Below are 14,353 nucleotides of genomic sequence, written 5' to 3'. Positions count from 1 at the left end.
ACGACATTTATAAGTACTCATTGAGACCCTTGTACATCTGCTAGACCTTTGTCTTTGTGTACGTACTTGTTTATCAATTCCCTTACAGGTATATATACTACAGCCTAATAACTTAATCCCCTGTAGGGTTGGCCGATATCAACTTTTTCACCACAATAACGATATTAAGAAATGTGTCGCGATTACAATATATATCGCAAAAAAATTGTTCAAATAAAAGTCTAAAATGTTCTAGTAAATCTAAATAAAAAGTGTTCTGGAAAATAAAACCCTTTCCATGTCTGCACTTCATCTTTTCTCACCTAAACTAAGATCCCCCTCACCCCATCACTCTGAGCTACACTGCTCCCATCACTCTAACTTCCCCCTCATCCCAGCACTCCTACCCTGAGATAGTCCCTCCATTTAAAAACACATTTATAAAATGTAAAAAAAAATATTAAATAGATTTTTGACAGTTAAAAATTGTCGAAAAATCTGTTTTCATACATTTGATACATTTTCATAAAGGTTTAGAGTGATGGCATGAGGGGGATGTTAGGGGGATGGAAGCAGTGTAGGTGAGAAATGGTGAAGTGCAGGCATGGCAGGGGGAGTTACGGGTCTCAGGGAGGACAGGAAGGGGTTAAGGGCCTCAGGGGGAGAGAGATAGTAGCTAAGGGTCCCAGGGTTAAGAGAGGAAGTGGTTAAGAGTCCCAGTGGGAGGGTGGGAAAGGGGTTAAGTGACCTAAGGGGAGGATGGAGAAGGGGTTAAGTGTCCCAGGGGTAAGAGAGGAAGGGGTTAAGTGCACGAGGGTGGGGGACGGAGGGCTTAACAAAAGGAAAGTGAGGAGAGAAGTTCCACCCTTTCCCTGCTGCAGCCTGCTGCAGCCTGCTGCTCTCACATGCCCTCTCTCCCCACCCTCCCTCTGAGTCAGCATTCAGAAGCAGGAAGGGAGGGGTACTTGGGGAGAGAGAAGCAGCGATATAGCACAGCGGCAGTTTCAAAGCTGCATCTCTGAGCACTGGCATCTCGTAATATTGCGATAAGAGGCGTACTGCCATATCGGCCCTCCGGGAGATTATGTTATCGCGATATTACTAAATATCGGTATATCGCCCAAACCTAGTCACTTGTAATTTCAATGTTGCTCTATATAAGGAACGTTTTCTTTTCTTTCTCCAAAGTAAGGGGTCTATTCTAGGAGCTCCGAAGTGGGACAAAGTGCTTCTAAAGTGACTATATAAGCGGATTGGCATGTTTTGCTACTCTGTAAGCCCTTGCCGCATGTCGAAACCGTGTCTAAACGGCTCGTTTTGCAAGCGGATTCACTCTTGCTCGAACAATTCGCTCGGTTTGCCAAAAAAGCCACTAACGTAGTGATGTAATCAGTTTTACCCCTCTATTCAGCTGCTTTCAAAAACCATACTTACAAAGAGATTTCTTTGATCTATATATATTTTTAACCCTTTTAGTGTCATATATTGAAATCCCTCCAGCTTAGACCAGGCTAAACAATTTGACCGTGTAGTTACTTATTTTACATAGTCAATAAAAAATGGCAAATGTGTTTCTGATGCGATGTATCTAACAAAAATTACCGTTACAAATCCTTGTTACATATCTTAATGTCTTTGATGTTTATTTTGTAGTTAAATGTTATTAACCCTATAGCTGCCAGGTGGGCCTGTCACACACTTCAGAGCAGCGCATTGCCGGCCATTCTGACAGCAAAAAGGGTTAATAGCTTTTTATATTTTGCCACAACAACAAACCCAACAGAATATACGTAATACATATTGCTCTAGTGAAAGCATTACAAGAGATAAGGTTATTGCAGCGGCTAGAAGGTTGTGGTGATTTGGAGTCATTTGCAAGGTATTTCATTCAAAATACATAATGGCAGCCAGATTGAAGGACACCCACACATTGTTTTTTCCCCCCATAATATTTGAAAATTGCTGGAAAATTTCACACTGACGTGTGCGTTTAGGAAGACAAAGTAAGGGCAATTGAAAAAAAAAAAAAAAAAAGACAAATATTTAGGTGGCACTGAGACACTGAGGCTTTTAGGTGTTTTGGTGTTAGCGCCATCTATTGGTAATGCATGGTACTGATTTGAATAGTATGACATACATGTTTCCATTTAGAAACACAAAGCACCCTGTTGCAAAAGAATTGTATGAGATATTCCTATATGTGAATTGACAGCTCCCAGTTGCTAATATAAGCGAATGAGTGAGTATTGTGGCTTACAAATAAATGAATGTGCACTGGGAAATACAGCTGTATTAAACATGAAAAGTCATATGAAGAAGAAGAAGATGATGACTACTATCCATTTGGTTTCTCTCTTTGACTTGCAACAAAGAACTAACCACTCAGCTTGTGTTCTCTCCCTCCAACTCTCCTTTGCAGGAGAGCAGAACGGTCATCAAAAGCAAACAGCAGCTGCATGAAAGCAACACTGTAAGCTCACTTCACGCTCAGGAGAAAACACTGAAGCTCCTCCTCGTGGGTAGTGAGTTTGGACACTTTCGAGCACATTTCTCCAGTTAAAAACTATAGAAATGATCCCTGAAAGTATAGTCTTAACCAACTAATGCTGCAAAGAAAATACACACTGCAAGTAACCCTCTTTAAAGCTATAGTGAGTTTTTCCAAAAATGTCAATATTCTGCTGCTCAAAGGGTGAGAAACTTTCTAAAATACAGTGTAGTAGAATTGTGATGCTAATATATTATCACAACGTCTCTATTAAGGCTCTTATTGAAGAGTTATAAGCAAACTATCCTAGTCATTTGCATGTGTCTTGCCCAGCAGCCAATCAGACAGACGTCCCCTTTGTGGTGCTTTGGAAATGCCTGGCCTGTACATGGTGAATAAGGTTAGTGAATGATGTAAATGACTAGAGACGGAAGAAACCTATACATTCTGCTTTGCCTGCAAGAAAGAAAACATCTAAACACTGTAGTGTGTATAAATGAAATAAATATTTTGGAACTAAATTAACGTTCAGGAAATTAATCCCTCTGCTGAGCTACAAAACAGAAATAGTGTACAGTAGTCCCTTCTTTTTCTTATGTCTGGGCATCTGTATTAATACTGTACACAGTAATAAATATCTGTAAGAATACATGAAATCCTCAAAAGTACTTTAATGACCACCTATGATAATAAATATCATATGCGAAGAACCAAATGTTGTCTTTGGTATACATCACTGGGTGATCTGGTTGTTGGCTTTACCATCAGGAGTCCCAACTGCTGATTGTGATGTGCGAGCACGCATTGGTCTGTTTAGCTTCCTCAGATTCATATATATGTGTGTAACATGGTTAGTATTTTCTGTCTGTCTCTGCCCCTGTCACGTAAGGCCTTAGTAGTCTAGCCAGGGGAGAGCAAACTTTTGCAGCTGTGCCCCCCTGCCTTCCCTCCGCCGGTGCTCGCGCCCCCTCCCTTACCTTGATGCGGCGTCAAATGACGCCGCGGGGTCATGTGACGTCACGCAGCGTCATTTAAAGCGCGTGATGTCCCATCACATGACCCCGCGGCGTCATTTGACCCCACGTTGCCATGGACACGAATGACGCCGGCAGAGTCAAGGTAAGTAATAGCGTTGCAGAGGCCTGACGCGATCCCCCAGCATTTAATTTTAATGCCTCGGGGAAGAGCGCGGGGCCCCTGCAATGGCCCACGTCCCCCCAGAAAAATCTCCCGCCCCTCCCACTTTGCGCACCGCTGGTCTAGGCTGTGAGAAGCCAGTCTGTGGGCCTTTGACCCGCCTCATGCTCCTCTCTGAGTGACAGACAGAAGAGTGGTGGTGACTCAGGGCTTGTGTATAGCCTTTCAGGTATAAGTACAGACCTTGCGCCCTCCCCTTCTGGTTCCTCAGAGAGGCAGTGCCAAATTGAAGTAATCTGTTCTCCTCCTTCTAAGGAGTGGGAGGTAGAGCTTCTCCGCCCGGCTGGGAGGGAGAGAGAGAGAGGCCAGCCAGCCCTCATGGCTGGCTGGGCCTGTAAGATCTGATGCTCCAGGCTCAGAGAGCAAGCACCATCCAGAGGCCTGGTATCCTCTGATGACCCTATGCACTGCTGTAAAGAAGATCTACAGTGAGTGCTGAATAAAGATCCCTTTTGCTTCATCATACTCCTGTTTAAATGTCAGTCCCTGGGCAGGAGAGAACTGTGCTTTAGTGGGGGACTGATCTCTGGACATCCTGGAGCCCACTACAGCTAGAGGCGGTAAGTACCAAGAAGAACATCAGTGATCATCAAAAGCTTGTCCTAGTCTCCTCAACATCGCAGACGACCTATCTCTCCTGATCCTCACAGGTACGCTAGCACCACACCTTGTAGCAGAATAACATCTCCCAGAGGAAGAGGAAACAGGGCTATATATGTGTACATATACATGTAGATGCACGTGTGTAACTATTTTCCACACTGATGCCCATTTCTATACGAGTGCCCCCGTACACATGTACGTACACATATTTTCTTATAGATATGGAGCAAAGACATATTCGATTGAATAGATTCATACATAGGTATTCGTCTTTATATCAATTTATATGTATCTATAGCTATTTCTGATCCTATCATTTTTTCAATAAAACTATAGATTTATATATCTAACAATAATGTCATTCAAATTATACGACATTTATAAGTACTCATTGAGACCCTTGTACATCTGCTAGACCTTTGTCTTTGTGTACGTACTTGTTTATCAATTCCCTTACAGGTATATATACTACAGCCTAATAACTTAATCCCCTGTAGGGTTGGCCGATATCAACTTTTTCACCACAATAACGATATTAAGAAATGTGTCGCGATTACAATATATATCGCAAAAAAATTGTTCAAATAAAAGTCTAAAATGTTCTAGTAAATCTAAATAAAAAGTGTTCTGGAAAATAAAACCCTTTCCATGTCTGCACTTCATCTTTTCTCACCTAAACTAAGATCCCCCTCACCCCATCACTCTGAGCTACACTGCTCCCATCACTCTAACTTCCCCCTCATCCCAGCACTCCTACCCTGAGATAGTCCCTCCATTTAAAAACACATTAAAAAAATGTAAAAAAAAATATTAAATAGATTTTTGACAGTTAAAAATTGTCGAAAAATCTGTTTTCATACATTTGATACATTTTCATAAAGGTTTAGAGTGATGGCATGAGGGGGATGTTAGGGGGATGGAAGCAGTGTAGGTGAGAAATGGTGAAGTGCAGGCATGGCAGGGGGAGTTACGGGTCTCAGGGAGGACAGGAAGGGGTTAAGGGCCTCAGGGGGAGAGAGATAGTAGCTAAGGGTCCCAGGGTTAAGAGAGGAAGTGGTTAAGAGTCCCAGTGGGAGGGTGGGAAAGGGGTTAAGTGACCTAAGGGGAGGATGGAGAAGGGGTTAAGTGTCCCAGGGGTAAGAGAGGAAGGGGTTAAGTGCACGAGGGTGGGGGACGGAGGGCTTAACAAAAGGAAAGTGAGGAGAGAAGTTCCACCCTTTCCCTGCTGCAGCCTGCTGCAGCCTGCTGCTCTCACATGCCCTCTCTCCCCACCCTCCCTCTGAGTCAGCATTCAGAAGCAGGAAGGGAGGGGTACTTGGGGAGAGAGAAGCAGCGATATAGCACAGCGGCAGTTTCAAAGCTGCATCTCTGAGCACTGGCATCTCGTAATATTGCGATAAGAGGCGTACTGCCATATCGGCCCTCCGGGAGATTATGTTATCGCGATATTACTAAATATCGGTATATCGCCCAAACCTAGTCACTTGTAATTTCAATGTTGCTCTATATAAGGAACGTTTTCTTTTCTTTCTCCAAAGTAAGGGGTCTATTCTAGGAGCTCCGAAGTGGGACAAAGTGCTTCTAAAGTGACTATATAAGCGGATTGGCATGTTTTGCTACTCTGTAAGCCCTTGCCGCATGTCGAAACCGTGTCTAAACGGCTCGTTTTGCAAGCGGATTCACTCTTGCTCGAACAATTCGCTCGGTTTGCCAAAAAAGCCACTAACGTAGTGATGTAATCAGTTTTACCCCTCTATTCAGCTGCTTTCAAAAACCATACTTACAAAGAGATTTCTTTGATCTATATATATTTTTAACCCTTTTAGTGTCATATATTGAAATCCCTCCAGCTTAGACCAGGCTAAACAATTTGACCGTGTAGTTACTTATTTTACATAGTCAATAAAAAATGGCAAATGTGTTTCTGATGCGATGTATCTAACAAAAATTACCGTTACAAATCCTTGTTACATATCTTAATGTCTTTGATGTTTATTTTGTAGTTAAATGTTATTAACCCTATAGCTGCCAGGTGGGCCTGTCACACACTTCAGAGCAGCGCATTGCCGGCCATTCTGACAGCAAAAAGGGTTAATAGCTTTTTATATTTTGCCACAACAACAAACCCAACAGAATATACGTAATACATATTGCTCTAGTGAAAGCATTACAAGAGATAAGGTTATTGCAGCGGCTAGAAGGTTGTGGTGATTTGGAGTCATTTGCAAGGTATTTCATTCAAAATACATAATGGCAGCCAGATTGAAGGACACCCACACATTGTTTTTTCCCCCCATAATATTTGAAAATTGCTGGAAAATTTCACACTGACGTGTGCGTTTAGGAAGACAAAGTAAGGGCAATTGAAAAAAAAAAAAAAAAAAGACAAATATTTAGGTGGCACTGAGACACTGAGGCTTTTAGGTGTTTTGGTGTTAGCGCCATCTATTGGTAATGCATGGTACTGATTTGAATAGTATGACATACATGTTTCCATTTAGAAACACAAAGCACCCTGTTGCAAAAGAATTGTATGAGATATTCCTATATGTGAATTGACAGCTCCCAGTTGCTAATATAAGCGAATGAGTGAGTATTGTGGCTTACAAATAAATGAATGTGCACTGGGAAATACAGCTGTATTAAACATGAAAAGTCATATGAAGAAGAAGAAGATGATGACTACTATCCATTTGGTTTCTCTCTTTGACTTGCAACAAAGAACTAACCACTCAGCTTGTGTTCTCTCCCTCCAACTCTCCTTTGCAGGAGAGCAGAACGGTCATCAAAAGCAAACAGCAGCTGCATGAAAGCAACACTGTAAGCTCACTTCACGCTCAGGAGAAAACACTGAAGCTCCTCCTCGTGGGTAGTGAGTTTGGACACTTTCGAGCACATTTCTCCAGTTAAAAACTATAGAAATGATCCCTGAAAGTATAGTCTTAACCAACTAATGCTGCAAAGAAAATACACACTGCAAGTAACCCTCTTTAAAGCTATAGTGAGTTTTTCCAAAAATGTCAATATTCTGCTGCTCAAAGGGTGAGAAACTTTCTAAAATACAGTGTAGTAGAATTGTGATGCTAATATATTATCACAACGTCTCTATTAAGGCTCTTATTGAAGAGTTATAAGCAAACTATCCTAGTCATTTGCATGTGTCTTGCCCAGCAGCCAATCAGACAGACGTCCCCTTTGTGGTGCTTTGGAAATGCCTGGCCTGTACATGGTGAATAAGGTTAGTGAATGATGTAAATGACTAGAGACGGAAGAAACCTATACATTCTGCTTTGCCTGCAAGAAAGAAAACATCTAAACACTGTAGTGTGTATAAATGAAATAAATATTTTGGAACTAAATTAACGTTCAGGAAATTAATCCCTCTGCTGAGCTACAAAACAGAAATAGTGTACAGTAGTCCCTTCTTTTTCTTATGTCTGGGCATCTGTATTAATACTGTACACAGTAATAAATATCTGTAAGAATACATGAAATCCTCAAAAGTACTTTAATGACCACCTATGATAATAAATATCATATGCGAAGAACCAAATGTTGTCTTTGGTATACATCACTGGGTGATCTGGTTGTTGGCTTTACCATCAGGAGTCCCAACTGCTGATTGTGATGTGCGAGCACGCATTGGTCTGTTTAGCTTCCTCAGATTCATATATATGTGTGTAACATGGTTAGTATTTTCTGTCTGTCTCTGCCCCTGTCACGTAAGGCCTTAGTAGTCTAGCCAGGGGAGAGCAAACTTTTGCAGCTGTGCCCCCCTGCCTTCCCTCCGCCGGTGCTCGCGCCCCCTCCCTTACCTTGATGCGGCGTCAAATGACGCCGCGGGGTCATGTGACGTCACGCAGCGTCATTTAAAGCGCGTGATGTCCCATCACATGACCCCGCGGCGTCATTTGACCCCACGTTGCCATGGACACGAATGACGCCGGCAGAGTCAAGGTAAGTAATAGCGTTGCAGAGGCCTGACGCGATCCCCCAGCATTTAATTTTAATGCCTCGGGGAAGAGCGCGGGGCCCCTGCAATGGCCCACGTCCCCCCAGAAAAATCTCCCGCCCCTCCCACTTTGCGCACCGCTGGTCTAGGCTGTGAGAAGCCAGTCTGTGGGCCTTTGACCCGCCTCATGCTCCTCTCTGAGTGACAGACAGAAGAGTGGTGGTGACTCAGGGCTTGTGTATAGCCTTTCAGGTATAAGTACAGACCTTGCGCCCTCCCCTTCTGGTTCCTCAGAGAGGCAGTGCCAAATTGAAGTAATCTGTTCTCCTCCTTCTAAGGAGTGGGAGGTAGAGCTTCTCCGCCCGGCTGGGAGGGAGAGAGAGAGAGGCCAGCCAGCCCTCATGGCTGGCTGGGCCTGTAAGATCTGATGCTCCAGGCTCAGAGAGCAAGCACCATCCAGAGGCCTGGTATCCTCTGATGACCCTATGCACTGCTGTAAAGAAGATCTACAGTGAGTGCTGAATAAAGATCCCTTTTGCTTCATCATACTCCTGTTTAAATGTCAGTCCCTGGGCAGGAGAGAACTGTGCTTTAGTGGGGGACTGATCTCTGGACATCCTGGAGCCCACTACAGCTAGAGGCGGTAAGTACCAAGAAGAACATCAGTGATCATCAAAAGCTTGTCCTAGTCTCCTCAACATCGCAGACGACCTATCTCTCCTGATCCTCACAGGTACGCTAGCACCACACCTTGTAGCAGAATAACATCTCCCAGAGGAAGAGGAAACAGGGCTATATATGTGTACATATACATGTAGATGCACGTGTGTAACTATTTTCCACACTGATGCCCATTTCTATACGAGTGCCCCCGTACACATGTACGTACACATATTTTCTTATAGATATGGAGCAAAGACATATTCGATTGAATAGATTCATACATAGGTATTCGTCTTTATATCAATTTATATGTATCTATAGCTATTTCTGATCCTATCATTTTTTCAATAAAACTATAGATTTATATATCTAACAATAATGTCATTCAAATTATACGACATTTATAAGTACTCATTGAGACCCTTGTACATCTGCTAGACCTTTGTCTTTGTGTACGTACTTGTTTATCAATTCCCTTACAGGTATATATACTACAGCCTAATAACTTAATCCCCTGTAGGGTTGGCCGATATCAACTTTTTCACCACAATAACGATATTAAGAAATGTGTCGCGATTACAATATATATCGCAAAAAAATTGTTCAAATAAAAGTCTAAAATGTTCTAGTAAATCTAAATAAAAAGTGTTCTGGAAAATAAAACCCTTTCCATGTCTGCACTTCATCTTTTCTCACCTAAACTAAGATCCCCCTCACCCCATCACTCTGAGCTACACTGCTCCCATCACTCTAACTTCCCCCTCATCCCAGCACTCCTACCCTGAGATAGTCCCTCCATTTAAAAACACATTAAAAAAATGTAAAAAAAAATATTAAATAGATTTTTGACAGTTAAAAATTGTCGAAAAATCTGTTTTCATACATTTGATACATTTTCATAAAGGTTTAGAGTGATGGCATGAGGGGGATGTTAGGGGGATGGAAGCAGTGTAGGTGAGAAATGGTGAAGTGCAGGCATGGCAGGGGGAGTTACGGGTCTCAGGGAGGACAGGAAGGGGTTAAGGGCCTCAGGGGGAGAGAGATAGTAGCTAAGGGTCCCAGGGTTAAGAGAGGAAGTGGTTAAGAGTCCCAGTGGGAGGGTGGGAAAGGGGTTAAGTGACCTAAGGGGAGGATGGAGAAGGGGTTAAGTGTCCCAGGGGTAAGAGAGGAAGGGGTTAAGTGCACGAGGGTGGGGGACGGAGGGCTTAACAAAAGGAAAGTGAGGAGAGAAGTTCCACCCTTTCCCTGCTGCAGCCTGCTGCAGCCTGCTGCTCTCACATGCCCTCTCTCCCCACCCTCCCTCTGAGTCAGCATTCAGAAGCAGGAAGGGAGGGGTACTTGGGGAGAGAGAAGCAGCGATATAGCACAGCGGCAGTTTCAAAGCTGCATCTCTGAGCACTGGCATCTCGTAATATTGCGATAAGAGGCGTACTGCCATATCGGCCCTCCGGGAGATTATGTTATCGCGATATTACTAAATATCGGTATATCGCCCAAACCTAGTCACTTGTAATTTCAATGTTGCTCTATATAAGGAACGTTTTCTTTTCTTTCTCCAAAGTAAGGGGTCTATTCTAGGAGCTCCGAAGTGGGACAAAGTGCTTCTAAAGTGACTATATAAGCGGATTGGCATGTTTTGCTACTCTGTAAGCCCTTGCCGCATGTCGAAACCGTGTCTAAACGGCTCGTTTTGCAAGCGGATTCACTCTTGCTCGAACAATTCGCTCGGTTTGCCAAAAAAGCCACTAACGTAGTGATGTAATCAGTTTTACCCCTCTATTCAGCTGCTTTCAAAAACCATACTTACAAAGAGATTTCTTTGATCTATATATATTTTTAACCCTTTTAGTGTCATATATTGAAATCCCTCCAGCTTAGACCAGGCTAAACAATTTGACCGTGTAGTTACTTATTTTACATAGTCAATAAAAAATGGCAAATGTGTTTCTGATGCGATGTATCTAACAAAAATTACCGTTACAAATCCTTGTTACATATCTTAATGTCTTTGATGTTTATTTTGTAGTTAAATGTTATTAACCCTATAGCTGCCAGGTGGGCCTGTCACACACTTCAGAGCAGCGCATTGCCGGCCATTCTGACAGCAAAAAGGGTTAATAGCTTTTTATATTTTGCCACAACAACAAACCCAACAGAATATACGTAATACATATTGCTCTAGTGAAAGCATTACAAGAGATAAGGTTATTGCAGCGGCTAGAAGGTTGTGGTGATTTGGAGTCATTTGCAAGGTATTTCATTCAAAATACATAATGGCAGCCAGATTGAAGGACACCCACACATTGTTTTTTCCCCCCATAATATTTGAAAATTGCTGGAAAATTTCACACTGACGTGTGCGTTTAGGAAGACAAAGTAAGGGCAATTGAAAAAAAAAAAAAGAAAAGACAAATATTTAGGTGGCACTGAGACACTGAGGCTTTTAGGTGTTTTGGTGTTAGCGCCATCTATTGGTAATGCATGGTACTGATTTGAATAGTATGACATACATGTTTCCATTTAGAAACACAAAGCACCCTGTTGCAAAAGAATTGTATGAGATATTCCTATATGTGAATTGACAGCTCCCAGTTGCTAATATAAGCGAATGAGTGAGTATTGTGGCTTACAAATAAATGAATGTGCACTGGGAAATACAGCTGTATTAAACATGAAAAGTCATATGAAGAAGAAGAAGATGATGACTACTATCCATTTGGTTTCTCTCTTTGACTTGCAACAAAGAACTAACCACTCAGCTTGTGTTCTCTCCCTCCAACTCTCCTTTGCAGGAGAGCAGAACGGTCATCAAAAGCAAACAGCAGCTGCATGAAAGCAACACTGTAAGCTCACTTCACGCTCAGGAGAAAACACTGAAGCTCCTCCTCGTGGGTAGTGAGTTTGGACACTTTCGAGCACATTTCTCCAGTTAAAAACTATAGAAATGATCCCTGAAAGTATAGTCTTAACCAACTAATGCTGCAAAGAAAATACACACTGCAAGTAACCCTCTTTAAAGCTATAGTGAGTTTTTCCAAAAATGTCAATATTCTGCTGCTCAAAGGGTGAGAAACTTTCTAAAATACAGTGTAGTAGAATTGTGATGCTAATATATTATCACAACGTCTCTATTAAGGCTCTTATTGAAGAGTTATAAGCAAACTATCCTAGTCATTTGCATGTGTCTTGCCCAGCAGCCAATCAGACAGACGTCCCCTTTGTGGTGCTTTGGAAATGCCTGGCCTGTACATGGTGAATAAGGTTAGTGAATGATGTAAATGACTAGAGACGGAAGAAACCTATACATTCTGCTTTGCCTGCAAGAAAGAAAACATCTAAACACTGTAGTGTGTATAAATGAAATAAATATTTTGGAACTAAATTAACGTTCAGGAAATTAATCCCTCTGCTGAGCTACAAAACAGAAATAGTGTACAGTAGTCCCTTCTTTTTCTTATGTCTGGGCATCTGTATTAATACTGTACACAGTAATAAATATCTGTAAGAATACATGAAATCCTCAAAAGTACTTTAATGACCACCTATGATAATAAATATCATATGCGAAGAACCAAATGTTGTCTTTGGTATACATCACTGGGTGATCTGGTTGTTGGCTTTACCATCAGGAGTCCCAACTGCTGATTGTGATGTGCGAGCACGCATTGGTCTGTTTAGCTTCCTCAGATTCATATATATGTGTGTAACATGGTTAGTATTTTCTGTCTGTCTCTGCCCCTGTCACGTAAGGCCTTAGTAGTCTAGCCAGGGGAGAGCAAACTTTTGCAGCTGTGCCCCCCTGCCTTCCCTCCGCCGGTGCTCGCGCCCCCTCCCTTACCTTGATGCGGCGTCAAATGACGCCGCGGGGTCATGTGACGTCACGCAGCGTCATTTAAAGCGCGTGATGTCCCATCACATGACCCCGCGGCGTCATTTGACCCCACGTTGCCATGGACACGAATGACGCCGGCAGAGTCAAGGTAAGTAATAGCGTTGCAGAGGCCTGACGCGATCCCCCAGCATTTAATTTTAATGCCTCGGGGAAGAGCGCGGGGCCCCTGCAATGGCCCACGTCCCCCCAGAAAAATCTCCCGCCCCTCCCACTTTGCGCACCGCTGGTCTAGGCTGTGAGAAGCCAGTCTGTGGGCCTTTGACCCGCCTCATGCTCCTCTCTGAGTGACAGACAGAAGAGTGGTGGTGACTCAGGGCTTGTGTATAGCCTTTCAGGTATAAGTACAGACCTTGCGCCCTCCCCTTCTGGTTCCTCAGAGAGGCAGTGCCAAATTGAAGTAATCTGTTCTCCTCCTTCTAAGGAGTGGGAGGTAGAGCTTCTCCGCCCGGCTGGGAGGGAGAGAGAGAGAGGCCAGCCAGCCCTCATGGCTGGCTGGGCCTGTAAGATCTGATGCTCCAGGCTCAGAGAGCAAGCACCATCCAGAGGCCTGGTATCCTCTGATGACCCTATGCACTGCTGTAAAGAAGATCTACAGTGAGTGCTGAATAAAGATCCCTTTTGCTTCATCATACTCCTGTTTAAATGTCAGTCCCTGGGCAGGAGAGAACTGTGCTTTAGTGGGGGACTGATCTCTGGACATCCTGGAGCCCACTACAGCTAGAGGCGGTAAGTACCAAGAAGAACATCAGTGATCATCAAAAGCTTGTCCTAGTCTCCTCAACATCGCAGACGACCTATCTCTCCTGATCCTCACAGGTACGCTAGCACCACACCTTGTAGCAGAATAACATCTCCCAGAGGAAGAGGAAACAGGGCTATATATGTGTACATATACATGTAGATGCACGTGTGTAACTATTTTCCACACTGATGCCCATTTCTATACGAGTGCCCCCGTACACATGTACGTACACATATTTTCTTATAGATATGGAGCAAAGACATATTCGATTGAATAGATTCATACATAGGTATTCGTCTTTATATCAATTTATATGTATCTATAGCTATTTCTGATCCTATCATTTTTTCAATAAAACTATAGATTTATATATCTAACAATAATGTCATTCAAATTATACGACATTTATAAGTACTCATTGAGACCCTTGTACATCTGCTAGACCTTTGTCTTTGTGTACGTACTTGTTTATCAATTCCCTTACAGGTATATATACTACAGCCTAATAACTTAATCCCCTGTAGGGTTGGCCGATATCAACTTTTTCACCACAATAACGATATTAAGAAATGTGTCGCGATTACAATATATATCGCAAAAAAATTGTTCAAATAAAAGTCTAAAATGTTCTAGTAAATCTAAATAAAAAGTGTTCTGGAAAATAAAACCCTTTCCATGTCTGCACTTCATCTTTTCTCACCTAAACTAAGATCCCCCTCACCCCATCACTCTGAGCTACACTGCTCCCATCACTCTAACTTCCCCCTCATCCCAGCACTCCTACCCTGAGATAGTCCCTCCATTTAAAAACACATTAAAAAAATGTAAAAAAAAATA

General features: G+C 42.7%; 3 non-coding genes across 3 annotated transcripts; all 3 read right to left on the bottom strand.

The window, feature by feature from the left end:
* Positions 1 to 2,356: 2,356 nt before the first annotated feature.
* LOC142491809 (small nucleolar RNA U3) lies at positions 2,357 to 2,573 on the bottom strand. The gene has a single exon (XR_012800552.1). It is a non-coding gene; the product is annotated as a small nucleolar RNA U3 (small nucleolar RNA).
* Positions 2,574 to 6,994: 4,421 nt separating this feature from the next.
* Positions 6,995 to 7,211, bottom strand: LOC142491807 (small nucleolar RNA U3). Its single transcript, XR_012800550.1, has one exon. It is a non-coding gene; the product is annotated as a small nucleolar RNA U3 (small nucleolar RNA).
* Positions 7,212 to 11,632: 4,421 nt separating this feature from the next.
* On the bottom strand, positions 11,633 to 11,849 carry LOC142491806 (small nucleolar RNA U3). The gene has a single exon (XR_012800549.1). It is a non-coding gene; the product is annotated as a small nucleolar RNA U3 (small nucleolar RNA).
* Positions 11,850 to 14,353: the final 2,504 nt, after the last annotated feature.

The sequence above is a fragment of the Ascaphus truei genome, chromosome 3, assembly GCF_040206685.1.
Source record: "Ascaphus truei isolate aAscTru1 chromosome 3, aAscTru1.hap1, whole genome shotgun sequence".
NCBI lineage: Eukaryota > Metazoa > Chordata > Amphibia > Anura > Ascaphidae > Ascaphus > Ascaphus truei.
Note: the sequence above shows the minus strand (reverse complement) of the source record. Positions and strands in the feature narration are given on the sequence as shown.